The sequence below is a fragment of the Anser anser genome (genome assembly GCF_964211835.1).
Source record: "Anser anser genome assembly, chromosome: 3".
Classification (NCBI taxonomy): domain Eukaryota; kingdom Metazoa; phylum Chordata; class Aves; order Anseriformes; family Anatidae; genus Anser; species Anser anser.
In genome coordinates this window covers 107,918,284-107,945,265 of record NC_139722.1, presented here as the reverse complement: position 1 = coordinate 107,945,265, position 26,982 = coordinate 107,918,284, and the positions used below count along the sequence as shown (strand labels likewise).

General features: G+C 40.5%; 1 protein-coding gene across 1 annotated transcript in view; it reads left to right on the top strand.

Moving 5' to 3' along the window:
- Positions 1 to 26,982, top strand: part of LOC310896039 (uncharacterized protein) — a 680,208-nt gene that overhangs the window by 56,875 nt on the left and 596,351 nt on the right. Inside the window, exons 2-3 of the mRNA XM_083827872.1 lie at positions 10,316 to 10,441; positions 12,210 to 12,348. The gene's annotated coding sequence lies outside the window, so the exon portion shown is untranslated. The remainder of the gene's footprint in view (positions 1 to 10,315; positions 10,442 to 12,209; positions 12,349 to 26,982) is intronic.

Genomic DNA, 26,982 nt, shown 5'->3' with positions numbered 1-26,982 from the left:
TGCCCAGCTAAGCTCTTTGTGATTTTTCAAGGAAGTTGTTCTGCAGTCACTGTGTCCAAACAGTAAGTAAAAGGCTGGCAGACCAATGCTGTTTTCACCAGCGGGAGTGTTTCATCTCTGTCTAACAAACATCATGAGGGCTGGGTGCAAGGCAGAAATGAACACAAAATTCTTTCTTTTTGGTCAATTTGAGTCATGAGGAGACATTACCCAAGTGCCAATGGTCAGGAAAATTTTCTCAAGCACAACTATGTCCTTTGTCTCTTATATGACTTTAAGACTCTCCTGATGTAACTGACAGTTTGTTTTCAGAAATATCCCAAGTTATAAAACAGAGAGAATGAAACATAAGAGTAGGTAAAAAAAAAAAAAAAAAAAAAAAAGGCAAGCACTCTAGTCTGAAAATCTAGAAGGAATGATACGTGGCTATTTCTTTCCCTGATAGTGTGAATAGTTGTAATGGGCTTATGTAGCAAGGCTTTGGTATCAGGGGAAGTTGCTGACACAGCCTCTGTGAACAGAGCCCAGCAGCTGCCCCATGTCAGATCAGAGCCAGATCCATCTGGATCCAAAAGGGACCTGCTGCTGGCCAGAGCTGAGCAAGTGAGTGATGTTGGTTAGGCCTCCAAGAGACCAGATTTAAGAAAAGGGGAAAAAACAACAAACTGCTGCACAACAGCAGCTGGGAGAGAGAGGAATGAGAACCAGCCCTGCAGACCCCAAGGCCAGTGGCAGAAGGAGGGCAGGAGGTGCTCCAGGCATGGAGCCCCCGTGGAGCAGGTGGATATGGCCTGAAGGAGGCTGTGGCCCATGGAGAGCCCCCGCAGGAGCAGGCCCCGGGCCAGAGCTGCAGCCCGTGGAGAGGAGCCCACGCAGGAGCAGGGGGTCTGCGGGGAGCTGCCACCCGTGGGGGACCCGTGCTGGAGCAGTTTGCTTCTGGGGGATGGACCCCGTGGGACGGAGCCATGTGGGAGCAGTTCTTGAAGGGCTGCTGCCTGTGGGCAGCCCCTGCAGGCTCAGTTCAGGAAGGACGGCATCCCGTGGGAGGGACCCCACGGTGGAGCAGGGCCAGAGAGGGACCATGAAGGAGTGGTGGAGACAAAGCTTTAGGGACTGACTGCAGCCCCCGTTTCTCATTCCCCTGTGCTTCTTGGGGACATAGAAGAGGGTGGATGGGGGGAAGGTGTTTTTAGTTTGTTTTTACCATAGAATGGCTTGGGTTGGAAGGGACCTTAAAGATCATCAAGGATCGTGAAGGGTCCTTAAGGATCACCTTAAAGATCATCATAGGCAGGGATGCCATCCACTGGATCAAGTTGGCGAAGGCACCATTCAACTTGGCCTTGAACACCTCCAGGTATGGGGCATCCACAACTTCTCTGGGCATTTTATTTTCTCACTGCTCTGGTCTGTTATCAATAGGCAATGAATTGCATTAATCTCCCTATGCTGAGTCTGTTTTGCCAGTGGTGATAATTGCTGAGTGGTCTCCCTGTCCTTATCTCAACCCTTGAGCTTTTTTTCATTGTATTTTCTCCCACTGGACTGTTGAGGAAGGGAAGTGAGAAAGTGGCGTGAAGCTTAGCTGTCCATCAGTGTGAAACCACCTGAGAACAGTAAAGGGTTTGCAGTCTGTTTGCTGTAATCCAAATACTTGTGTCTTGGTTATGACTGAATGGGAACCATGGTCTCTGAAGCCAGTATTACAGGCATTGATACACTTTTTATTTTGCCTAGAATGATCTTTCCTATAACATATTCTTGATGCTTTTCCTCCTGTGGGTTGGGACTGTATTTCATCTATATATTTCATGTGTAGCTTTACAGAAAAGGAGTAGAAGGGAACACTGCAATCCTTCAATCTTATTAGCAACCTGAGAACTGGAAATTCCCATACCAGCGATGTTCAGAGGCAAGTTAGCTCCATTTGGTGTGGGAAAGCTAGTTCCTACCTGATGACTGATCAACTGCATGAAGTCCTTGCTATGAAACAGCAGAATGCTGTGAGCATACTAAACTTGATTATTTCAGTCATTTGCCATTTACCACAGTGGTAATTTTGCTGAATGCTGATAAAGACTACAGCTAGCTTATGAATTCAAAGAGAGGCACCTTCTAAAAGGCTAATAAATGAATGACAAGGGCAATTCCCCCTTTGCTAATAAATGATGTCAGGGCTATAGAGAAATATATATCAGTGCAATGTATGTATGCTGTTCAACATATTAAATTAAAAAGTGTCACAAAGTAAAGTGTATGTAGCATTAAACATGGAGGAGGGAGATGAAAATAGGGATACATGAAAGTCATGTCTCTCTCTGTCATTAGTTATTGCATAGCAGTGCCATTTCCCGAGTGCTCCTGGGGAAAAACACTGGAAGGTAAGGGAGCAGCCAGGGCATTTACTGCAGAGCAGGGTTCATTTTGAATAATAACACTATCCAAACAAGAAGCATAAAATCTTTTTTGTGATCTGCATCATATTTAGCAAATCATTTGTGTGACTTCTTGTTGTGAACCTCTAGATCACTGTGAGCAGTACTGATATTTGGTGGAAAAAATGAAAGACAGAGAACAAAGGCAGTGCTGGTGAGAAACGGATGAGAGAGGAACACCAGATAATGAAGAGGAGCATGGAAGATAGGAGGCTTTAGATCATTTAAGGGATAATAGATGAGAAAGATAGTTCACTGCAGATAAATGTGGAATAATGATGACTTTGATGAATCCTTTTCACTCCAGACTCTGTTTCACAAAACAGGGCTTAAAAAAACCCCACAAAAAGTAGCAGTCAAAAGGCATAGTTCGGTGTGCTGTTAATGAATAACGAACAGGAGGAAGATGAATCTTTGCATGCAAAATGGTACCACTGGTGGTGAGCTTCATCCAGCATATTCAGGAATGTGGCAAAACAAAAAGGAAGAAAAAAGGTAGGAAGAAGGGGGAAGGAAATGAACCCCAAAGGCAAAATAAAATAACACATTTTCTTTAAAAATCCCACAATAATAAAACAAAAAATAATAAACGAAGCATTTGGAATAGTGTGCTTGTATATGTAGGCTTTCTGACATCAAGGTAACATGCCAGAATTAAGTGAACTGGTCCTAAAAAGTTTCTTCCAGTTTATTACTAGCAGTTGCATTTGGAAGCAGTGTGATATGTCTTCAGAAGGCAGGTTTTGACTACAGTCCTCTGATTTTATGTGTGAGGGGTGTGTGATTCTCAGAGAGTGGAGAAGGGACACGTAGCACTAACATTGATAAGCCAGTTCTCCCTTTGCTGATGGCAGGAGTGCAGAGACCCCAGCTGTGGCTGAGAAAGTCCATCTCAGTGATGCAGGCCAGGGTGGCATATGGAAGAATGCATCAAAGGATTTGCATAGTTTTTTTTTTTTTTTAATTGAAAGGAGAGTCTTTTGCTCCCTGCTAATGTTTGTGGGTTGCACATCAGAGCATATCAAGCGTCCTGCTACAGAGGAGGCATTGCTGGCCATTTTCCTTGCCAGAAGACCAGGAACTTTTGGGGGATGTTTTTCAGCAATGGTTCATCTATATGAGGCAAAAATCCTACCTTTTTTACTGTATGTGTGTGCTTTGAGGAAGGTGTTTCCTGCAATATTCCCTGCTTATTCCTGTTTTCTGAGTCCAGTGGAGATATAGGAATACAGGGCAGAATTTTTCCCCTAGCTATGGAAGCCAACATAACCTCCAAAGCTCCAAAATTCCTTAAAGCATTATATACTTTGCTCAAATAGTGGCTTTCATGTCTGCTAGATTTGTGGTCCATGGCAGGGAGCAACTTGGGTTGACATTAATTTCTCTGGGGTGAGAGAAGACTTAGCACAAATCACCAAGATTTGAAGATGTGGATTTTTTTTTAAAGAAATTTTAAAACCAATTTATTTTACCCCTAAAAAGAAGTTGGGAAGAAAGTCAGAGAAATATCAATATTCCTCAGCTTTGCTCCAATTTAGAATGCAAGCTCTGTTTTGTGCCAAAACACTGGAATGTTCTGCAGAATGAAAATTTCAAGTTTTGTGGAGGGCTTCTGCTGTGCTCCTGGCAGTTCTTGTGGTTCCCTCTCGACTGCTTCCCCTTTCCTATCTTCTTTGATGGTATTCTAAAACTTTCTACCGCTGTCTAATGGGAGATGCTTCTCTTTCTCCTGGTTTTCTCTATGGCCTTAACTTATGCATATTCAAGCCTTTTTAGTCCTCATGAACTGTATAAGCTGGTCTTGTCCCACCTGGAACTTCATTTGGATGTGCTTATGCTTCTCCCATTTTCTCTTCTGTTGCTACCATTCTCTTGTTTTTACAATTTCTAAATTACGTGGTGTGTTAATTAAACTTAAGCATTAAACTTAATTGGAAAAATGCTGAGGTCTTGTATACTTTATCATGGTACTGTGGAATAATGAGTCAGTATGCCTGTGCACGTGTCCATTTGCCAGTGTCAGATAAACCATATTAAGCTCTATTAATTTGAATCCAGATTTGAGGGTAGAAATTAATCATCTTTGCAAGCATCCAGGGTAGTTTAAAATGTAATTGTTTTGAGGACATTGTGAAACCTCTTGCTAGTTACTTCTGGTCCTACCATATCAGAACTGACTGATCTTAATGACTCTCATCTTTTTCAGGGTAAAACCAGCTGCTTTAACCTAACCAGCAGTTACACTGATTGAGTGTATCTCAGCTTTGAGTGAAGTAAATTAAAATATTTTCACACATCTTAGTTGAGGAATGGGAATGTCAGTAAATTCTTGCCTGTGATCAAGGGGGAACGTTTGGGATGCCCAGAAGCAGATACTTCAAGTATTTCTCATTTATAAGAAAACCGGAATAAGACTTTTTTCCTTTGTCAGCTTTTTGATTGTCTAATTGTACCAGTAAGTGGAAGATTTGGATCCTTAGATAATGCCTTGGTGACTTTCTGATCTGTGCTTAGACTTGAAAGCCCAGATCTAAAATTTGAGTTATTTATCTGAAAAACAAAAAAATGAGACAGACATTGAGTATTTTTACATTTCGAAGTCAAGGAATGCGTGACCTGTCAAGCTTTGTGCTTGGTGGCAGATTGAAGTTCAGAGCTGAAGCAGAAGAAAGGATTGCATCTTTGCCCTGTGCGGGAGCTTAATGACAATATAACTTCCCCAGGTCCTACTAAAACAAATTAATTTAGTTGGTAAGTGAAGGAGCAGGCTCTGGAGATATGTGATGCAGTCTGGTAAGATTTGAAGCCCCATGTCCTTCAGTTCAAAGTTTAGAAACTGCACCAAAAAAAAAAAAAAGTGTTGCCATTTGATCATTTAAGAGTTCTCTTTTGAAACTTAAATACTTTGTACATTATTTCTATTGTGTTTTCCACAATGATTTTACTTTAAGATTTTATTTTTACTTTGGGAACTGCATTGCCTATAGGTGTTCTGAAACAATATTTGATGCTGATTTGAAAGATTAAAGTGAACATGGCTTGAGTTCATTTCAGGATCATTGATGCTTCTGTGGCAAAATTTTTGAAACTCTTTTCAGTGTGGCTACAATTGTCCTTGGTCAAACATTGATAAAATCTCCCTAACCATATCTTGGAAGTTGTGTTGTGCTGTGGGTGGATTTTTTAATTTTTTTTTTTATTTTTACCCCTTGTATTTCTAAGTTTGGTTGCCATTTTCTATAAAGCTGAACTAGTGACTGAAAGCAAAGAATGTGGAAGCAAATATGTATCAAAACTAGGAATCAGATATTTTTTCCAGACTCCCAATGGCAGTGCAGAACATTTTTTTTTTTTTTAACCACTTAGTCAAGAGAAAGGGAACTAGATTTTGGTTAATCTTTCATTCTGGGAATTTCATATCTGTCTTTGTCCTCGCTGAGAAACTTGTTAGCATGGCCCTTTGGCTACCATGCCTTTTAAATAGCTGTATCCTAGTTTTGTGGCATTTCTGAAAATGATCAGAGATGATTTGCAGGTAGCTGTGTAGCAACTAGAGTGAGCAAGTCAGACAATATGTACCAAATGCTTTTTTCATTTTTTTTTTAATTAATCATTTCCATCAAAATATGTGCTTTTTCACATATATTGCTCTGGTAAAATAGTCAAAATGTTTATTTATCCTAAGCAAACAATCTATTTGCAGATATCTTTTTTTTTTTTCTTTTTGAATCTTCTTTGAGGGGAACCTCCATTTACCCACAGGGGCTTCCCTGAGGTTGGAATGGGAAAGTGAGAACTTATGCACATTATCTTCGGGTCAGAGCTTCTGTGACGTGGCTCAGTACCACTGTAGATACTCTCACCCTAGACCATAGAGTTGGTTCTCTTATTTTCCAGAAGCATCTTATTGACACGTCTCTAATTCAACCATCTTTCTGTAAACATTATCTCCAAAGTTAAAGTGTTGAAAAAGAATAATTCATTAAAAAAGAGAGTGAGAGATTAAGTATATTTCCAGACAGTGCCAACAGAGGAGAAGCTTGTTAAGTGGAGCTGTAAAGCTAAAATACCTCTTTTTTTCTCCTTAGCACAGGAGCTGCAAATCATGTGACAACACACACTGTGTGGATTGCTGGCTAGACTTCATTTGAACTGGCCCCCATGCCTGGCTATTATATACTCTGTGGCTGAGTGAATCACTTAGATTCTACATTCTTCAGTCTTCCCAAGTGTAATGCTTCTTTTGAAATTTTGATTGTCAGAAATAATAGAAAAATAGTTATTCATGATGTTGGCTTATTATGTGTGCGGTTAAATTTCTATTTTATCAAATGAATGACTAGACATAAGCTTTATGTCTAACACATGTTAAAGGATGATGATGTATTTCTATTATGCCATACAAATGAGGTATGACTGCTTAAAAAAATTGCAGTTTAACCACTGCAGCTTGGTTTATGCATAAATGCAAATTAAAAAAATAACTTTAAATGCTTCTTATCCTACTACTAATCAGACACGGTTGGTTAATGGCAACTACTGTTCACAGGTGCTTCTGGCATCAGAGCACTGGGAATCAAAATAAAAGGTTTTAGTATGCCTTTGTGTGCCTGAGCTATATGAACAATGACTCGGCTTCAAAAGACACTTCTGTACAGTTGGCAAAAGACCTGTGTGTGCTTCTCTAAATCATTTTGCCATAGTGACTAAGCAATGACAGTTCTCCATGAAACTGCAATTTAAAGAAGAAACTAATTAGTTCTGTGTAAACAAAGAAAACCTTGGCCAAGATCTGACTGAAGCAGAAGAGGAACTTTAGGATAGCAAGAGAGAAAACAACTATGTCCTCCCTAGCAAAATTCCAACTTAGTGTAATTTAAAAGGAAGTGTGTTTACTTTCAAGCGTAGGCTTGAAATCTGTATCAGCAATTGGGTTGATAGAAAATATTTTTGCACCTTCTTAGCTTGGGGGTCATATTTCCAAGCATTTTTAAATTAACCAAGCACAGCTCTTTTTCTTGCACTTTCCCCTTCTTCGTAAAAATTCCATACGTATCCCAGAAAGGCACCGATTTGTAGAGAAGCTCTACCCTACCAGCTGAGAAAAAAGGAGCTCAGCTAAGACATGAGGGGATAGGAAAATAGGAACTGAGCAGAACACTTCTCTCCATGGTAAAGAACATATTGCAGCTGAGGAACTTATTTCTGTTCATGACTAAACCAAATCCACTTTCTACCTCCATGTGGGGTCAGATTCCAACTTGTCTGGAGGCATTTAAAAGAGGTACCTATACCACTGTAAGATCTGTGTGTATCAAGAGGCCATGTATACATGCTAGCATTTTTCTACTTTGATCTATGTTTAAGTCAAAATGGATTTCCAGGGATATCTGTATATGAGTGTTCATGCACGTCTATGTAAACTCACTTTTAATAGACAAATCTTAGACCTCCATATCATAAAGTTTTGGATTTTAGCATGTATAGGTTTACTAATGAGGAGAGAACAGCCTTCCATTCCTTCTCCCTCTTGTTGAACTGATATTGACTTGTGCACCCTGTTTTCCTAGGTTATGTAATATTGATGTAGAGTGCTTCCATCTTCAGCGTCCTCTCTCCTGCTATCATGCTTGCTTAATATGTATTATTTGAGCAGGATGCCCCTGGCTCGTAGGTGTCAGTGTGCCATTCAGTGCCATAAACATGAAGAGCTAATTCCAGAATAAGCTATTCCCACAGTAAAGAGCTATAGCAAATCAGATTAGCACTAAAGAAAAGCATCAGAACAAAGGATTTTCAAAGGATCACAGAAGGCTAGAAGATCCCTATTAGAAACACACAACCTGTAAAATGAAATAAAGAGAAGAGTGAACAGCTTCCATAAAACCATTAAGAATAAACTGACAAAAATACTTGCAGAATGACTACAAGAGTTTTTTATCAGGGACTGTGTACTATGCTCTTGGCGCCAATTTCACACTCAGGACCTTTATCTGAGAATGTTTTGCCTTAATCCAGTCCTGACTGATCTAAAAATGGAGTTAAATAGCAAGTATTGGTGAATCATCAAGCAGAGTATAAGGTAAAGCTATGTGTAAAGAATCATTGCTTTGAAATGGCATAGAAGTACTGTAGAGTTCAGCAGCAAAACAAGTTAAACACAGTCCAGTATCTTGGAGAAGGCAGAACCTGTGTCATTTTTACCAAAAATTGTGATTTTGAAAAGCTTGAAAATTAGAAGTTGAAAGATTTTGATGGTCAGCCGTTGTACAAGAAAGAGTAAAAAAACAAACAAACAAACAAAAAAAAAAACAAAACTATTGGTTGTATTTTTTTGCAGGGTAGAAAAACCCTGATGGTCTCTGACTTTTATGACTGTTGACACAAAGATGTTGCATTCTTTTGGTAGATGTAATGAAAGTACAACATCTTTATTTTCTATTTCTGTCAATGAAAGTGGAACAAAAAGCTATGATCTCCATTGAAGAATTGCTGCTTTTTCAGTTTGGGATTCTGTGCGTTGCACAATGGAGCCTATGTCACAGTGCATGCTATTTCATCTGAGATCTTTCCATTGAGCTGTTAAAATGTGATGTACAGAAAATACGTATCTTGGTGGAAATGCTTTATAGTTATCTCGAAGGTCAGATCACATTCTGATGAGTCCTGAGCTATTCTTATGCTTCATTGCACAGTACACATCAGCTTATTTTTATTGTTCTATTATACTGTTTTATTATACTATTATTGGTTGAAATTCTTCAGGACAGAAAGAGGGATTTAATATCCCCAAACCATTCATTGCAACATTCCCTTTTATGTTGCTGAAAATGGAGCCACAATCACGATTGCCTTTAGGTAATAACGATACTCCAATGGAGGTATTTTTCTAAAAAAGCAAACAGTAGCTCCTTTTTTTTTTTTTAAATAACATTGCAAAGTGTTCCAGTGCCTTTCCAAGCTCAACACAGAGGTGCTGTCTATCTGGACAAACATCTGTACAAGGAATTCTTATCAGCCATTAGCATTAACAAATGAGCTAGCATGTCTGAAAAAAAAATGCCCTAGATACAGAAGTATGACTGTATTGCTTTTATTAGTGTCCCAACAGGCATTTCCTTTCCCTAAATAATATCAACTAAACAACAACAACAAAAAGATATTAACTTCATAACAGACAGAAATGATGTAAGACATTCATTTGGGATATGAAGTTTGTTTAAACTATTCTGCTCCACTGTATTCTCCTGGCCTTCCTCTCCTCTGAACTGTAGTTACCCATTGCAGTGCCCTCTGTTGATGTGCTGGAATTTGGTGTGTCAGAGAGTATACGGAACCCTGCTCCTCAGATGCTTCTGTAGTCTTGCTTGTCTTCCTGGACTACAGCAAGAAGAAGTTTTCAACCAACTCTGTCTCTTGCTACAGTTAGATCTCAGGAACAGATGTTCAGGCTTTAATCTGTGCCAGAGGTGGGGAGAAGTGGAAGTTTCCTTTGCAATTACTGGGTTTTGAGTGCAGACAGAGGTGGAAACTCCTTAGCACTTTGGTAGCTTCCAGGGGGCAACACAAAAGCGTAGGGTAACACATTTAGATCATGGGTAGAGCTGTTGGTTTGATACCCTATGGAAATGACTTGAAGGAGATCAGAAACTTAGAAGGAAACAATGTTCATTACATCAAAATCTGAAACACCTGAATAGGAATCTATGCCTATTGCGGGCACTATGGAAATATCTAAATATCTTCTGGGTAATTTCCACTGGTTACTATTTCCTCCAGTGTTTATGCAAAATACAAGACATTTAGCAACTGCTTCTTTTAAGTTAGTGGTCTATCCCTATTTTCCCATATTAGCTTTCCATTCTTCTTTATTTTCTCAGAAATGCTTTTCCTTGCATGCTGATGGTGGCAAAGTACTCCAGTGGAGGAAGCATTTCATGAACACTGAGGTGTCATCTGTTGCTGCATCCTTCCAGATGGCTCAAAACCCTGGACGTTAGCATGAGGTATTTTCGGAGAGGAAATGATTTCACTTATTTTGGTGAAATATCTAGAGTAACAAGTTTAGTAGTGCCTGCCCTGAATAGTCCAAGCTTTGACCTTACGCTTTTTTTTAGCTCTTATTCCTGTGGAGTGCAGCTACTTTGCTGATAAACCCGTTGCACATAAGACTCTCAACCTCAATAATCAGTTTCCTAGAGATGTACCATTCAAGCTTTGCCTAAAAATCTCACATTAGAAAAAGTGTCAACAAATCTCACACCAGTTAGTGTATCTTAAATTAGGAGCTATAGGGGTGTGGGTATTTTCCAGTGCCTTGATAAATAAGAACTGCCTTGGTGGCTGTGGCATAAGGCCCTTTTGGAGACAGAGCACATAAAAGTCTGCTTGTATACGTTGATAACTGAGATGGTTATAAAAAGTTTCTAGAAGATAATCTTATGCCTTGTGGAAAGGGATTTACTAGTCATAATTCAGACAATTTATCTGCTTGGAATAAGACTTTTTGGTATTCTGCAGTCCACAAGTTTCCATGGTATGACTGAGTTGAAAGCTTCACTCCAGAGACAGGAGAAGTAGGCATTAGGTAGCTATTCACTTATGATACAGTCAAATGCTAATATTGAAATGTACAGCTAAAAGCTTATTTTAAGAATTGGATGCAGCACAGCCTGAAAGATGTACTTTTTAATGATAGAAAGACAGGAGGTATATTCTGGCTTATGAATTGGGGACTTTCACTGAGGTGAAATTCCCATTTCATTCATGGATGAGTGATGAATAATTTTTGTGAGACGATAGTGATGTATGAATCATGTTTTTCTTCTACTGACAGGACAATCTTTATAATTACAGATGGCCATGCTTCGGTTGCCTTACACTTTCGGCAAATGACATTGAATATTAGTGATTCTGCCATATCTGCAGGAAATGGTTTGAAGCTGCAATTCTGCAGAATGATCACATATTCTGGAGTCTTACACTACTAAATTGAAGTCTTTCTGACTTAAAAAAGTTAGATCCCTGGCACTGCAAATGATGCCACAGTCATTGTTTGTTCTGCAGCAATATATGAATAAATACATGCCAATACAACTTCTTTTGTCATATTGTGTGCATTTATAGACAGCAGCTATTGTAGTATGAGGTATGGGGAACTAGTGTTTATGGGCTTTTAGAATCTGCTGATATAAGACAGAAAGGGCAGGTTTAGGGGTATTGAAAGGGATACTTCCAAAAGCAATGATACATTTGTGGGAGAGGCAAGCTAGATGACTCAAAACTCTTTTCATTTCAAATGGTGAGCTTTTAAAATGAGTAAGACTTTCCAGAGGGGTAATGGGAAAGAAATGTTAATGTAGACCATCTGTGGCAAAACAGGATCTGTGAAGGGCTTCAGAAGAGATGATCCAGTGCAGGGCACACAGTCAAGGCCCACAAGGCAGAAAGGAGAAGATGCAGAGATAGGCAGTGGGAATATGATGAGCAGAAAACCGGTGGCTGATGAGAGATGCTACTGCAGCAGGAATATCATTGGGCTAGAGCTGTGTAAGTGTCAACAGGACCAGAACGCTGGATGTATGGGCTGAGTAGATGCTAACACGAGTATTGACGTCAAACTGCAGCCTTAAGATCTCTGTAGAGTGAAGTTTGCTTTCTGGCTGTTTAAAAAATTGTACAGCTTTTTATTTTACAACCCACCTTTAAACTCTGAAAAATAGCATTCTTCCCTTTTTATACTTCAGAAGTACCATTCTCTCCCTCTTTCCCCAGCCTTTTTCATGCTGAGCCCTCTTCTGTGAATAGAGTCTTACCGAAAGCCTCAGGACCTGCTTGCTCCATCTCTGCCATCGACTATTCTGGACTCTTTTTTGCAAGTTGCTTGCTGGATCTTCCAGCCACCTGCTTCCTGGTGGGTAATGTTATGACAGGAACAGCGAAGAAGCATGCGATAAAGTAATAATGTGGGTAAAATAAGCAACAAGTTCTGTCTTCCTATTCAGTCCCTTAATTTGGTTTTCTTTCTTTCTTTCTTTTTTTTTTTTACTGTGATGCCCCTCATTTCTATACAAACTTTTTTTTTTCAAATTAACCATTTGTGAAATCTGATTTTTCCACTGGTGTTGTTCTGTTCAGCCTATTGACAGACATGAAGTGGAGGAAAAGGACATGGAAGTGGTTCTCTGGTGTGCATGCCAACACTTGTTACAAGAGGCTGTTTCAGCTCATTGGAACTGGAACTCCTGAATTTTTACCTTCTGTTTCCCAGTGTGACTGGAGCACTTGACAGTCACTGTGCACTCCTGCTGTCAGTGATATCAGTCTGTGGAGAGCTGTGCTGCATGTCAGACTCTGCATAAGCATCTCTGCCACTCAAGTAAGATCTGATACTGTTTAGCAAGTCCTTATTTGAAAGGACTGCCACAAACCTGATGGCTCCAAAACCAGCTGGGAATGCTGAGCACACTGTCTGTTCCTAGCGAGCTGGACGCCTTATGTCTGCTTTATGCATATCTGTTTGGAATGTCATGAAGTGTTTGTTTCAAAAAGTACTCCTTAATTAGTGACATCCAATTATGAGTATGGTTATGGATATTGTGGTATGTGATAAATCTTTCTCCAGCTCCCACATCTGATGTTTTATTTTAAAGCACAGAAAGGTGTGTTTGCACATATATGCTCAATTCTAGTAGCTTTAAGATCTCTGGTAGGAATCATAATTTCTCTTGTTCCAGTGTTTTATTTTTAAATCTGTTTTTTATTCCTCCCTCATTCCTCCCAGTAGAAGTGGTGATAATTAACATGAAAGTGTACTGAGTATTTGTGCAAAGCTCACTGCTAATGCTGGGTGAGGGTTGCCTGGCTATACTCAGGTGTTTGTTTCTTATCACCACTACTATTAGCTAAGCTAGTGAAAAATTAGCACAGAAATGCCAATAGGTATTGAAATCAGGGGGTATGATGACGGTGTGACTCTTCCCCATCTTTCCTATAGCACTGGGAACCTACCTGCATTTTTCTGCTCACCTATCACATCAGCTCCTTTGGACACAGCATTTGCTTCTAGTCTGTGCCATTTGCTGTGGTTGGTGCTTACTAAGTGAAATGCGAGTTCTTCCCAGAGACTTCTACAGAGCAGACCAATGATTACTGTGCAGGATAAGCTCCATAGGGAAGGGACTGGCTCTTTACTGCAGACTCTTCATTGACAGTAGTAGTGATGCTTCTTGGCATAAAAGATTTTTGTTTGGTCTTTTGCATGATGAGTAACAATGATGAGCACTTTGAGTAAGGCACAGAAAGAGGAACCAAGGAATTTCTTGTAGCTGACTGTGAGACAAGGTCTAAGTCCTCATGTCAGAACCTCTCTCTTCTGAATGTTAAAACCTCCAAGTGTGCTTTTCTGGCTCAAACAGAGTATAATCTTCAAGGTACTCAAGGAGTTATGTGGACACTCCTGTTGTTACAGAGCAGCACTTCTGAGATGTGAAGGCCAGGAAATTGTCATTGCTTATGAAATGTAGTAATTCAGCCCTTATGCAATGACTGGATGCAGAACCTACTCCATGTGGAGTTGAAGATATGTGGCTGCTATGGAGGGGTAGTGAACACATCATGCCTTGCTTCAGCTGCACTCATTCTTGTACATGTATTAGTTTTGGGGGGAGAAGAGGAGCCTGTGCTGGAAATTTCAATAATGTGGTAAAGAGGTCATACAGACTTTTATACAACTGAGCAAAAATTTAACAGTGAATCACCAATGAGATGGTGCGCACAACAACAGCATATTCTCCATGTCAGTGCAGTTAATGTGAAATGGCTTTTGGTTGACATTTGCAGTCTGAGCTGCCCCCCATTATCTGGAGCCTGTGGATGGTGCTGTTTGTTCATTAACCAGTTAGGGAATGTAGAAAATGGTTATGATTTTCACGCTTCCACATCTTAGCAAAAAAATGTTTTGGATGATTATTTGGAAGAGTGGCTGGATGAGGATAAAGACAAAATAAAAGCTGGGATGGGAAAATAAGGGAAAGGAGTTAACTCAGCTAACTCTTCTCACTCTGGTTTCTCTCCACTGCCCATGCATCGATCACTTGCATTCTGCTCACAAACACTTCCACTCGAAGTGAAAACAATATAGCCACTTCCTTAAGGTACCTACAAATCACCTGTCTGGCTTAGCAGTTCTTAGTTTTCATCGTCTCTAGAAATGCAATCTTTGTATTTTATTTTTTTTTCTCTTTGCTCCTCTTCAGCATTATGCTCTTTCTTTTGGGAGATTGGCTTTTTTGCTATCTTCTGTCTGAGGTGACTGTAGTGCTTAAGACACCTCTACAGTTAGTTGGAACACCCTTTGCAATTTGAGATTCACTATTTCTCTAAAAAAAAAAAAAAAAATCAGATCTCTCAATCCTACCTGTGAGATTGGTTTTATTTTTCAGTGGCTGTTTGCTTATAGCTTTTACATTCCTATTAAACTGCATCAACTTCTACTGCCCTTTAACTTAACCAGGATGAATTTCATTTGTATATCTCATTTTTCTTTCTTTCTTCCTGTAGTGGGCTTCTCAATACACCAGTGAGGCAAAATTGTAATTCTATAGTTGTTTCATATTACCTCAAAGTCAAGGTTCCAAATGCCAAAATCTCTGTGTTCTTCCTTCAGGTCTTTCTTTCTTTGAGCAGTCAATATTAGAAAACATCTCTCTGCAGGCTCAGTGTGATCTCTTACCAGCCTTGCTCTTATTGTGCTGCTAGACTAAGAAAGGAAGTGAGAGGATTCTTTGGTTATTTACACCTCTAGACATTGCTTTATTATGTAGACAAACTAGTGAACGTTCAAAAAACCACACATACAGCTTATTTATTTTACTTATTTTAGCACATACTGCTGGTGTTACGTTCACAACCGAAGAAACATTTGAGCCTTACCTAATTTTTACTCCATTTTGATTTTCTGTCTTTAATGCACATTTGGCTTCTTTCTGTAGCATATAACGATGGGGGATGAACATTCAGAATGTGAGTTTGGGGTAAGAATGGATCAGTGAATATTGCATTGGCTTTGATAGAGCAAAACTCTACCCTCAACAGGCTCTGGTGCTTTAATTTAACGTATTCAGTAAGCCCTTTCACACCCATAATGATGAGAGTTTTTTAGTCTTCAGACCTTTTCCTCTACCTTGTGCATCATGATAGATTAATCTCTCCTTCCCGTTCTTTTTTCCAGGTTTAAATCCCTGGAAATGCATTATCATTCAGGCCAATTTCAATTAATATGAGAATTAGGCTTTGTCAGACATTTGTTTTAAATGGTTTACCTAAGGAGCAGAAATAATATCTGGAACTAATTTCTCTAAGATTACCCAGGGCTGTATATAAATCACTATGTACATTTCATTTCCTTGACCACTAATTTTGCTGTTCTCTCTAGAAACGCTGTCCAGGGCCAGAACAACCATTATCCCAGTTTTTCATGAGATACAGCCTGTTATTTTTACTTAGAAGCAGGATCTATGACAAATTAACTTCATTAACTTCAAGCCAGCACCCAACTCTTCATTTCTAATCAATTTTTTTTTTATTTTATTTTGCTCACAGATCTCTAGCTGCTATAAAACATAACATCAGACTTCAATCAGAAGTGAAATTCATCTCTCCCTTCAGAGCTTAGAGGCAAAGGGCCTCTTCACGCACGTTTCAGCGTGCGTAGTTTTGGCTTTCGTGCCCTACTTCTTTATAACCACCCTTCCCTCAGTGGTAACTGTCTCCAGCAATCATGTTGTGCTAATCCACTGCAGGCAAAGTTCTCTGAATTATTTCAAACAGTCTGAGGGGTTTGGGCTGGTACCTCAGCATTTTGTCTCATGCAGAGGAGGGGGAACTCATGTGGTGGTTTTCTCAAGGAAAAGTGCAGATGACAACGGTGCATTGGTGGTGGTACACAGTGCTGGTGCAGTTACTCGTGGCAGGTGGACATCTTATTCGTGCTTTGAATGTAACAGACAGTGGAATAGCTGAGTAGAAATGGCTCAGGCCTGAGCTGAGGTTAGTAGTGTTACCCTCTTTGCGTCCTCCAGCACACAAGTTGTCCTAAAGAAAACCTGTGAGAGACAAAGATGTGTCCGTTGCGCTAATTCTTGGTAAGGATTGGTGCAGGTGGTGGAGAAAACTGTACAACCTCAGGATACTCCACAATATTTACAAGCAATTTCCATACAGGCTAGAGGGCCCAGTGTGGCTCCTGCTCTCAAAGGCAGCGCAGCTCCACTGACTCAGTGCTTCTCTCTCTACGGTGCAGGACTGTCCTGAAGAGCCTGGAGTCTCAGGTCTGGGCAGACCATCCCAGCAGGACTGTGGTGGCCAACTGGGTTCAAGCACGCTATATCAGCACAGACTTGAACCAAACAATTAACTTGAGTTCTGTCCCGTCTTAGGTGATAATACCTGCAAGTATCACATTTTGAACAGATTTTTTTTTTCTCAGGACTTTCCTTCTCAACCAACATGTTTTTGCAGGGTGATCATGTGAAAGAAGCCCAGAGTTCTTGTGGGCAAAATGCTTTACTTTGGTGAGAAGGTGTTCCTGGCACTACAGTTGGCCCTCAGGCCCTGTCAGCAACAGGCCTTAATAAGGCCTTGCCCAGCTGCACCTGGCAACCCCACCCCACATCTCTTGCTCATGTGGCACTAGGGGCTTCGTTTAAACTCAGGTTTGGGCACTCATTTCTTGTGCTATGTTTTAGGTGTAGCTGTTCTAGGCCTGTTTCCAGATTGTTGTTTGGATTTCCTGAATTGAACTTGGACCTGACTCAGACCTGTACGTCTTCCTGATGATCACTGGACCATAGATAGGATGTGACAGCTATCACATCCCTGCTCTGCTTGCTCAGCTCTGGTGTGATGGTACTGCACCCTGTGCTGTGGACCCTGCCAGCTCCTAGCTCACTGTCCCCTTAGAGAGCAGGCCCCTGACAGTTACACAGTGATTTTAAGTATGATTTCATGCTTTATACTGTAGGATTTCATAGTGACTTGTAAGAAGCAGCATGGCTGTGTCTACTTCTAAGACAGGGAAGAAATAACCAGGTTGTTATCTGCAAGTGTAGAGATGATGATCAGGACATTTGGTGCAAGTACTTATTTGTAATTGATTGAGTAACATAAAATCTGTGATGCCAAGCTTATGAAGCTGAGCTTCATGAGTCTTATGTTGAGGCTTTGATAGGTTTTCACATCCTCATTTCCCTCTCAGTGCTCCTTCCCCTTCTAGCACAGGAGAGGTGGGATGCTGCTGGGCTCCGTCATTGCTATTTGCTGATCTGCTGAAAGGTGCTTCAAGGGAGGGAGGCTGTCAGCTCTGTGACTTGAGCCAAATCCAATCACTGAATTTTTGATGCTGCATTCATTGCTGTTGTAATTTAACAGAGCTCTGTTGATTTAACAGAAAACAGCTTCTTGGAGTTCTGAAAATCACCATTTCAATCCAGGTGAAACTTGTGCTTATAGGCTGCTGAAGCTGAGAGTATGGCAAATTTGGCTGTAGGCCAATCACTGATCCTTGGAAGTAAAGGAATTGCTATAACTTTATTTTAATAATGGATTAAACAAAACATCTGCATGCTAAGACTCTTTACTATGCTATGACTACATATAATAATAGGACTATATAATAGGTGAGTGGAAATGGATATATTCAGTCTCTTTTTGGATTCATTTGAGATTTTTCCTTAATTGAGCTGTATGGTTTTGGCCTGAGTTCTGAAGAAGGTTTTGCTGACCTTGTAGGATGTGAAATGACAATAAATTGTTGTTGTGTAAGATGTACTTTTTCTTTATAAGGAGCAGATGATGTATCTGAAGGAGGCAAGCCTGAGGAGTAGCTCTCTTAGTGCATGCTGCATGGGATAGTGCCTGCCACTAACTCTCTCATTACAGCATGTTTTAGTTTATTTTGGTGGTGAAGACTGATGCCTCTGAAAGTATTTTTATTTAGTATTTAGTATCTTTCTGGAGGAGCCAGGATATGACACAGGCTTGATCCTCAGATTTTTTTAAAAAACAAATGGGATCTACATTGTCCCAGAGCAAGATTTGTATTAGTTTGATGTTCTTTGTAAATCCTGCACTGCCAAAAAATCCTCAGTTCTAGGACCTACAGTTCTAGATGCCTTGTATTAACACATACTTAAACCGTGATCTTGTCATCTTCTCTTTTCCCCGTTGGATCTGCTATATGACCCTAATGCCTATCATCTAGTCCAACTCCTGGCTCCACAAAGGACCACACAAAAATCAAACCATATGTCTGAGAGCTTTGTCCAAATGCTTCTTGAGCTCTGACAAGCTTGGTGCCATGGCCACTTCCCTGGGGAACCTTTTCAAGTGCCTGACCACCTTCTTAGTGATGAACCTTCTCCTAATATTGAACCTGAACCTCCCATATCACAGCTTCATGCCATTCCCTCAGGTCCTGTCGCTGTCCCAAGAGAGCAGAGACCAGCTCCTGCTCCTTTACTACCCTGCGGGCCTGCAGGAAGCTGCAGGCTGCCATGAGGCCTCCCCTCAGTCTTCTCTTCTCTGGGCTGAACAAACCAAGTGACTTCAGTCACTCCTTGTACATTGCTGTATTCCTTGTCTTGCGTTCCTTGTCTGCTGTAAGGTCCCTGTAGACCTTCCACCATCTCTATTGCCTTCCTTTGGACACTAACAGTTTTACGTCCTTATATTGTGGCGCCCTTATATAGTGTTGCCCCAGTCTGTGTGTATATTGAGGATTGCCCCATCCCATGTGCAGAATCCAGCACTTGCTCTTGTCATACTGTTGGTGATTGCTCAGCTCTCTAATTTGTCAAGATCTTTCTGCAAGGCCTCTCTACCCTTGACAGAGTCAACGTCTCCTCTGAATTTGGTATTATCTCCAAAGTTAAGGATGAGCCTTGCAGCTGATAAGATTGTGAACCAAGAGGTCCTAGTCTGGGAGTATGCAGAAACTTCAGAGTTCTGCAAACTCACGGTGGGTGTGCAGGGGGAAGAGGGAGCAGGAGGAACAAAGAAGGGGATAGAGGGGTGTGTGTATGCACATGCACACACAGCGAGGCAGGCCTCAGATCTAGCTGGGGTTACTGGGCATACAAAGGGACTGTGCCACTTGAAGGATTTGTGAATGTGTTTGCTTGTGAACCTGGAGAAGAGAGTGTGTGCGTGTGCTTGCACTAGTGAGCTTCTGTGTCTACCAGCTGAAGAGGAAGAAGGGCTCTTGGCTGTCTGTGTCTGTTTTACCTGAGTCCTATGTGTAAGTGCTGTTGGTGGCTGCTCTTGGCTAGGGCAGCCTTTGTGGCCGGTCACATCAGTGTCCTGTCTGTGTATCTCTGGGACTGGTGCTCAGCTTTGCTACCAGCTGAACCTGCAAAGGGGAAAGAAGCAGCCGCGTTCCCCAGTCTGGGCAGAGATTCCGGGTCCCTGAGCTGTGCTGGACTGCAATGGCTGGACTGGAGGGGTGCTGGGCTAGAGTGGCTGCAGAAGGCGTTCGTGCTCTTTGCTCTTTACCTCCCTTAACATCAAACACTATAAAGCTGTGGGCAGACAAGATCAGGAGAGACTGCTGGGCTTTCATGACTTACAGAATAGAATTATTTAGGCCGTTTGCTAGGAAAGAGGTTTAGATCTTACACTGCCTAGTAAGTTAAAAAGGTCTCTGTATTTGAGTCTGCTGTAAGATCCTGAGGAGACAGAAGAATTGGCCTAATCCTGTGGTGAAGGGCAAGGGACATTTCCTTAATTAAGAGTAAATTTTTTTGTTAGATTTCAGTTATGTATTATCAGGGGAACTTAAAAGGGCATTGTTAAATTAACCATATACTTAGATCTTTGTGTTGAACACTTTTAAATTCATTTTTCAAATTCTCCTTTGTGGTGTTTTATGGATGAGTAATGTTAAAAAAAAAAAAAAAAAAGGTTGTGACCATAACAGGGCATTAGAATTATCTGGAACAGCTGGTGGAAAACAGGAGGGCTTAAAATCTGACCAAGGCTCAAAATTACCTGTGAGAAGTTGGGTTGCAGTCACTCTCATCTCTAGTGCTTTGCTCAGTCTTCCTACTGGCAAATGGGAATCTTTCAATCTGAATTACCCTTGGAAAGTGCGATTCACTTAGCTCTAAACTTTCAGCAAGCTTTTACAGCCTAATTAAAAGAGATGGGGATACAAAAACGCAGTACAGGAATACCAAAATGGGGCACTCATTCAACAGCACACTACAGCCTTATTGAAAGCACAGTTCTCAAATTTACAGTACCTAAATCCCTGCTTCTCACTTACTGTCGGTGAGCAGGGAGTTCCAATCATTTTAGAAAAGCTTTCAAGACTGGGACATGAAGGTGTACTCTCTCAAGCCACTAAGCAGAAGTGGCTGCATCGTCTGACTGCTGGAGCCAGGTTGGCTCTTCTGCTCTCCAGCTGCTATTAATTCCTTGTGATATGAGCAACTTGTTCCAGATCCAGAAAAAAGCCTTATTCCTTGCAGTAAGCAAGAAGTATTTCCTTCCAGGGATTGCTGGTGGCTTCCCCCACCAGCATGAAAAGGCAGTGTAAGGGAAGACTTAAGGATGTGATTGAAATCTGGGGTTACAAAGATGGCCTTACCCCAAACCTTCATCCTGTTACATGTCTGGCCTACAGCTGCTCTGAGTAGATGCTAAAAGTGAAGTTAAACCTGCAGTAAGTTGTCTGATAGTTTTCATGTTCAGTGGGATTTTGAACTTGGCAAGGGATGCAAAGGATAACACAAAGGGATTCTACAGATATGTTGGCTGGGAGACTAAAGACAGTGTACTCCCCCTGATAAACAAGATAGGAGAACTGGTGACAACAGACAGGGAAAAGGCTGAGTAACTCTTTTTTTTTTTTTCCTGCCTCAGTCTTTGCTGGTAATCACTCTCCCTACAACTCTCAAAATCTCTAGTCCCTACGTGTTAAGGAGGAGTGAAGTCCCTGCCACTGTGAGTGAAGATCGGGTTTGAGAACACCTGAGGAACTTGAACATACATAAGTCTATGGGGCTCAATGAGATGGCTGCCATGGTTCTGATGTAGTTGCCAAACCACTCTCCATCGTGTTTGGAAAGTCATGGCAGTCTTGGGTGAAGTACCCAGTGTGGTGGCTTTACCCAGCTGGACAGCTGAGCTCCACCACAACTGCTCTCTTACTCCCACTCCTCAAAGGGAAAGGGGGAGAAAATACGATGAAAAGGGCTCAGGGGTTGAGATAAGGACAGGGAGATCACTCAACAATTGTCATCACAGGCAAAACAGACCCAGCGCAGGAAGGACATTTACCTCTAAGAGTGGTTCCAGAGGAGGGCCACAAAAATGATCAGAGGGCTGGAGCACCTCTCCTATGAAAGAGGGCTGAGAGAGCTGGGGTTGTTTAGACTGGAGAAGAGAAGGTTCTGGGAAGATCTCATTGTGGCCTTTCAGTACTTAAAGGGGGCTTAGAAGAAAGATGATGAGAGACTTTTTAAAAGGGCACGTAGTGATAGGACAAGGAGTAATTGTTTTAAACTAAAATGAGCATTGCATCATTTAGCTTTAGTTTAGCTTTATTTTATAGCAATAGCAAGTAACCAAAATAATAGATTGTGTGGTGGAGTGAAAAGGCAAGGTGATATTGGAAGTCCCAGTTAGTTGGCAGTCACTACAGAAGAGCTGCCTTGTCAATTGGGTAAAGCTAGTTTAGACATAGTTGAGAACAAACAAACCCAAACAACTGGGAAACAAAGGAATGAAAGATGATATGAGCAGGGTCTGTGAAGCAAATATAAGAATGACCATTAGTGGATTTGAGGAAGAAGGGACTGGCACTGTGAACATTGAACTCCTCCTGGTGAGGACCTCAGAATGCTGAAGACTTGTCATCAGCTTTACTCCCACTCTATTTGAGGAAAATGGAAGCCATCATACAGATGGACACTGGAAGGGTGAATATAATACCATAAAAAGGGATGGATAATAGATAATTCCAAGGGAATTTTTAGTGTATGTAACAATTTTAACTGTATGATGCTTTTCTGCAGTATTGTAGACTATTGCAATTGGACTAATTAATAACTGGTGAATTTTAAATTAGGTTGGTAAGGTATAAATGAAACTAACAGTAAGTTCTTAACTCCATAAATTTGTGTATTTATATGTATACATATGTATGTATACACACACACAGTGCACACAAACTTTTGGCCCATAACAGAATATTGAGATCACCAATCAGATAGGGTCCCTCTGCTTTCTAGTACTTAAACTTTCCAGAACCTCTTAAGTACATCACATTTTTTTTTTCTAGTCCTTTATAACATGTCTGAGGAGTACAGTTTCCTTTTATGTGCCTGAGCCCTGTGCATTATATGGCCTTTTAACATCAGTGTTGTTCAAAAAAAAAAAAAAAATCCATAATTAAGATTCATGTCAACTGCAGAGCTCTGCATTGCTTGAATGTATGGAAGTGAACATGAAAAACTGTGAAAATAATAAACAGGTTCTAAGTGGCACAGGCTGGAGAATTCTTGTCATCTTGACTGTCATTTTGTCTTCCTCAGATGCTGAGTGATCTGATGTACCCTGATGCTGATTTAAAATTGCTGCTTTATCCTTTATTCTTGGACTATGCTACAATAAGGGCAAAAGTAAAACAAGATTATAATTTTGTTCCCATTGCTTGGAGTCAGTGCAAAGAGCAGATTTATTGCCCTTTGCAGTAATGCTGTAGTTAGATCTCTGGAGTCTCATGGGTTAAATTGCTAACTGAGTCACAGCAGTGTGTAGTGAATTTGGAGGACAGTATGTCAGGGGAGCCACAGAAGACGTTTAAGGCTCTTATAGATGCTGTGAATCCAGCAATAGCAGGATGAGTTTCTCCTCTGCTTGTTAGGTTTTCCTTGTGTCAGAGTTGCTGCCACCAATGCAGAGCAGCAGACTGAGACTGAAATAAGTCTGTTTTCAGCTGCTACTATCGTTCAAACTCTGTCACTTCTGTTCAAATCTCCTTTTTGTCTCCAGTGCAGAGGCTATGATGCTGTGACTTGTATGCTGGCTGCTTGAGCATGGATGCTGTTGGATATATCCCTCCCATTGAGGGGAAGAGTAGATAGCAGTGTATTAAATTACCACAGCAAGGTTCTCCTGGTGCTCATCTGCTAGAGGCCAGATTTGTGCTGGGCGTAGAAGCTCCTGAGGAGCTGCTCCACTGGCCAGTACTGCAGAATTGATTTCATTCCAGACTTCTAGCAGCTGAAGGGGCCTGTATGGTTTCACAACGGACAGATGTTGTTTTCCAGGCCGTGTGTCAGAGTCTCTCTTTCTATTCCACCGTGGAGTTTTTAATCACCTCAGTGAATAAATAAAATGGTAAATGTGTTTTTGTACATTCTATGGCCTTTCAGCATAGTAACACTCAAGCCGATATTCAAAGTGTAAAGCTACTTTCTATTCATGATTCTTTCTGCATGTTGATGTTATTGCTTTGAGGGCAAAGAGTTGCAGTTCTGGTTGCACTGCAGTTCAGGAATTACAGCAGCACAGCTTATGATTGCAGTTTCTTTTATGTGTGACTTGATTTGCAGACCTTAGTTCAGAGATTCTGGTTTCTGAATTACCTGTGAAAACATTGCAGGAAAAGCCTCTTTCCTTGAAATAAGTTGGCCATCAGGGTATGCATTATTCCTTTACCTACTGTCAAGGACAAAATCAGAAAATGGTTCAGAAACAGCTGGAAAATCTAATGGCATCTTCAGTGACTAGTCTCTTTTTTTTTTTTCTTTTAATTAAAAAAATATAGGTAGAGTGGACATATCGTATTAGCTGCTTGGGACTTCAAGGGAATCTGCTTATTCTTTTTCTCATTAACTTGTGGATTTCATAAATGAGGCATGTAGTGAAATGCTCACAGAACTTGGTGTTCTTTCTTTTCCTTCTGTGCTTTCAGAGAAGATAGGCTGCTATGCATCTGTCATATTAAAACGTGCCTCCTGGTAATAGCCCGAGTGCTGTGAGCTATTTTAATGTACCTGCATATTGCCATGGAGGATTTCAAATACCTCTTTCAAGCATCTTTGGAGCTTCTTTATTCAGTACTGTCAGCAGTGTTGGAAAATTGGTTTGAAAAAAACATTCTAAACAAACATAAGCCAGGGATGGAAATACAGTAGGAAAGAAATACAAGATGGTAAAATTGCATTTATGTCTTACATTAATGTAGGTTATTGTGTGTTTATCACATGGGATAACACTTAATCTCTGGGGAAAAACATAAAACAAGTTTTCACACAAAGGGCTTTTTGTCTGTCCTGAAATGTGGTTATCTGTGAAGTGGTGGGTCCTATACTGTGAAAGCTAATGTGCTCCTTGGGTAGGCCTGTAAACTGTACTTGACCCGAGTGAGCTGAACCGTTCCTGAAGAATGTTTTCTCTGACCCCAGTGTCTCACAGAAGTAACCCAGGCAATCCATACAGCTCAGTATTCAATGATTCATTGTCCTGAGTTGAGATGTGCACCAACACATTCAACCACGTTAGCCTTGCTAATTTGCATAAGGTCTTACTGCAAATAGAAAAGCATTTATCTGTAGATTATGGAATAGCAAAGTCTGTGACAGGATTATGTCTGGGATTGTTGTTCCTGTTTAGCAATTATATGACGGTTGTTTTTGTGGGCTTGCTTTAGTGAGATTTCTTGCAGGGATTCTCAAAGGCTTTAATATGCCTGGTTTTAGTGACAGCGTACGGGAACATTGATCGATATTACTTTCTCCTGTGTGGCAATGACCAGTGGAAGGCGTGGGATTAACCATGAGGTCTGTTTGCTCTGGTGTCCATATTTAACAGTAATAGGCAGTACCAGGTGCTTCAGCTGAACACATAGGTAGAGGTAACGCCTTTGAAGTCACCTTAATTCTTAATCAGTAGAGTTTGGCTTATGCTTTATCCATGATGTTTTTTTGGCTGTTTGATTTTTTTTGTGGGGTGGGGTGGGGTGTCTGTTTTGTTTTTTCATTGACTGAATTAAATAGAGTAAAATGTAAGACTGTAGCATATATGCTTAAATTCTGGATTCTTTTTGCTTTGAAAAGGTACCAAGCATGTGTGTGAGTTGTGACCGGTTCTGATTCAGTGGATTTTAATATTTCTGACAAACACTCTCTGGACAAAGTAATCTTTCTGTTTATGCAATCTAGATAGAACACAAGAAGAGTGCAAGCTTTCCCCCATTGGCCTATTATTATGCCACAAATCAGAAAAGTGCAATTTTAAATGCAAATTTTGTTTTTTGAAAGGGTTGCCAAGATGAAATGTGCTGAGTAGGGCTGCCTGCTTTCTGAATGTTCAGAATATGCTAGGTTTGGTAAAAGACTATAATTTTCTGCTGTAATGATACAGCTGTTGGGAATTATGTGGTAGCCAAATTCATATAAACTTTTCCAAGAATTAGAAACAGTCCTACTCAATCCCGAAGACAAAGAGGAATAGGAAGGTAATTGCTGGATGATTGCATATGATTGCAGCATGTTTTTGAAATGTTACCAAGAAAATATCAAAGACATGAACCTGAACCTGACTTTATAGTTCCAGTTCTTTACTGTCAGGAGAAGACAGCAGAAGAGCTGAAAATTAATACAATGAGGATGGCAGATCAGTATTAATTTGAAGACAAGCAACTGAAAGTAGTGGAAAAATGAAGCAAATGATTTTTTGTGATGGTACTTCTGGGTTCCCCACAACCATTTACAAAGAGAACTACCATACTCAACTAGCTTTAGTCTATATGAATAATTTCATCTTGTAATTTCACTTTCCTCACATGTGGAAGAGGTTGAGATTTTCTTTTTAAGCATAACTTTGAAAATCAAAATGTTTCGGCCAAAAACTGGGCATTTTTTTTCTTTTACATGCCTCACAAAGGAAATGAAAACCAACCAAACCTACCAAACCAAACAATTTTCAGGAAATTATCTGCTATATCCAAAATGAAGTTCTTTGAAATTTTGTTCTGAGAAACCCATTGAAACTAATGGGACTATGCCTATGCTAAGAAAGCGTCTACTTCCTTTAATGTCTTGCTGGATTTGCAGAGAGAAATTACGCAGCTTGAGAACACTGAAAGGAATAATGAAAGAAAAAGAATAAATGGAACGGGATTGTGATGAGCAGCAGAGAAGGCAGAGTTGCAACCTGCTGTATTAAAAGATGGGAAAGCAATGGAGTGGGTGAGGTCACTTCATTAGAATTAGGAAAAAAAATCTTACACAGCATCCTGTACATTAATTAGCAGTAATGAAAATAACTGTTCCCTCCAGCTTGAAACTGTGGCTAATTACAATTAAGTGTTCATTACAAGCTAACATAATTAGACCTTCACGATGTTTTATAAATACACGGCTTAAATTATGCAGGGAAGGAGGAAGCGTTGTCCTTTGTAGCACTTTCCTGTCTTTATCTCGTTTTCCTTCTACTGCTACAGCTGTTTCTTAGTCTTCTTTCTCAGATGATCCCACTG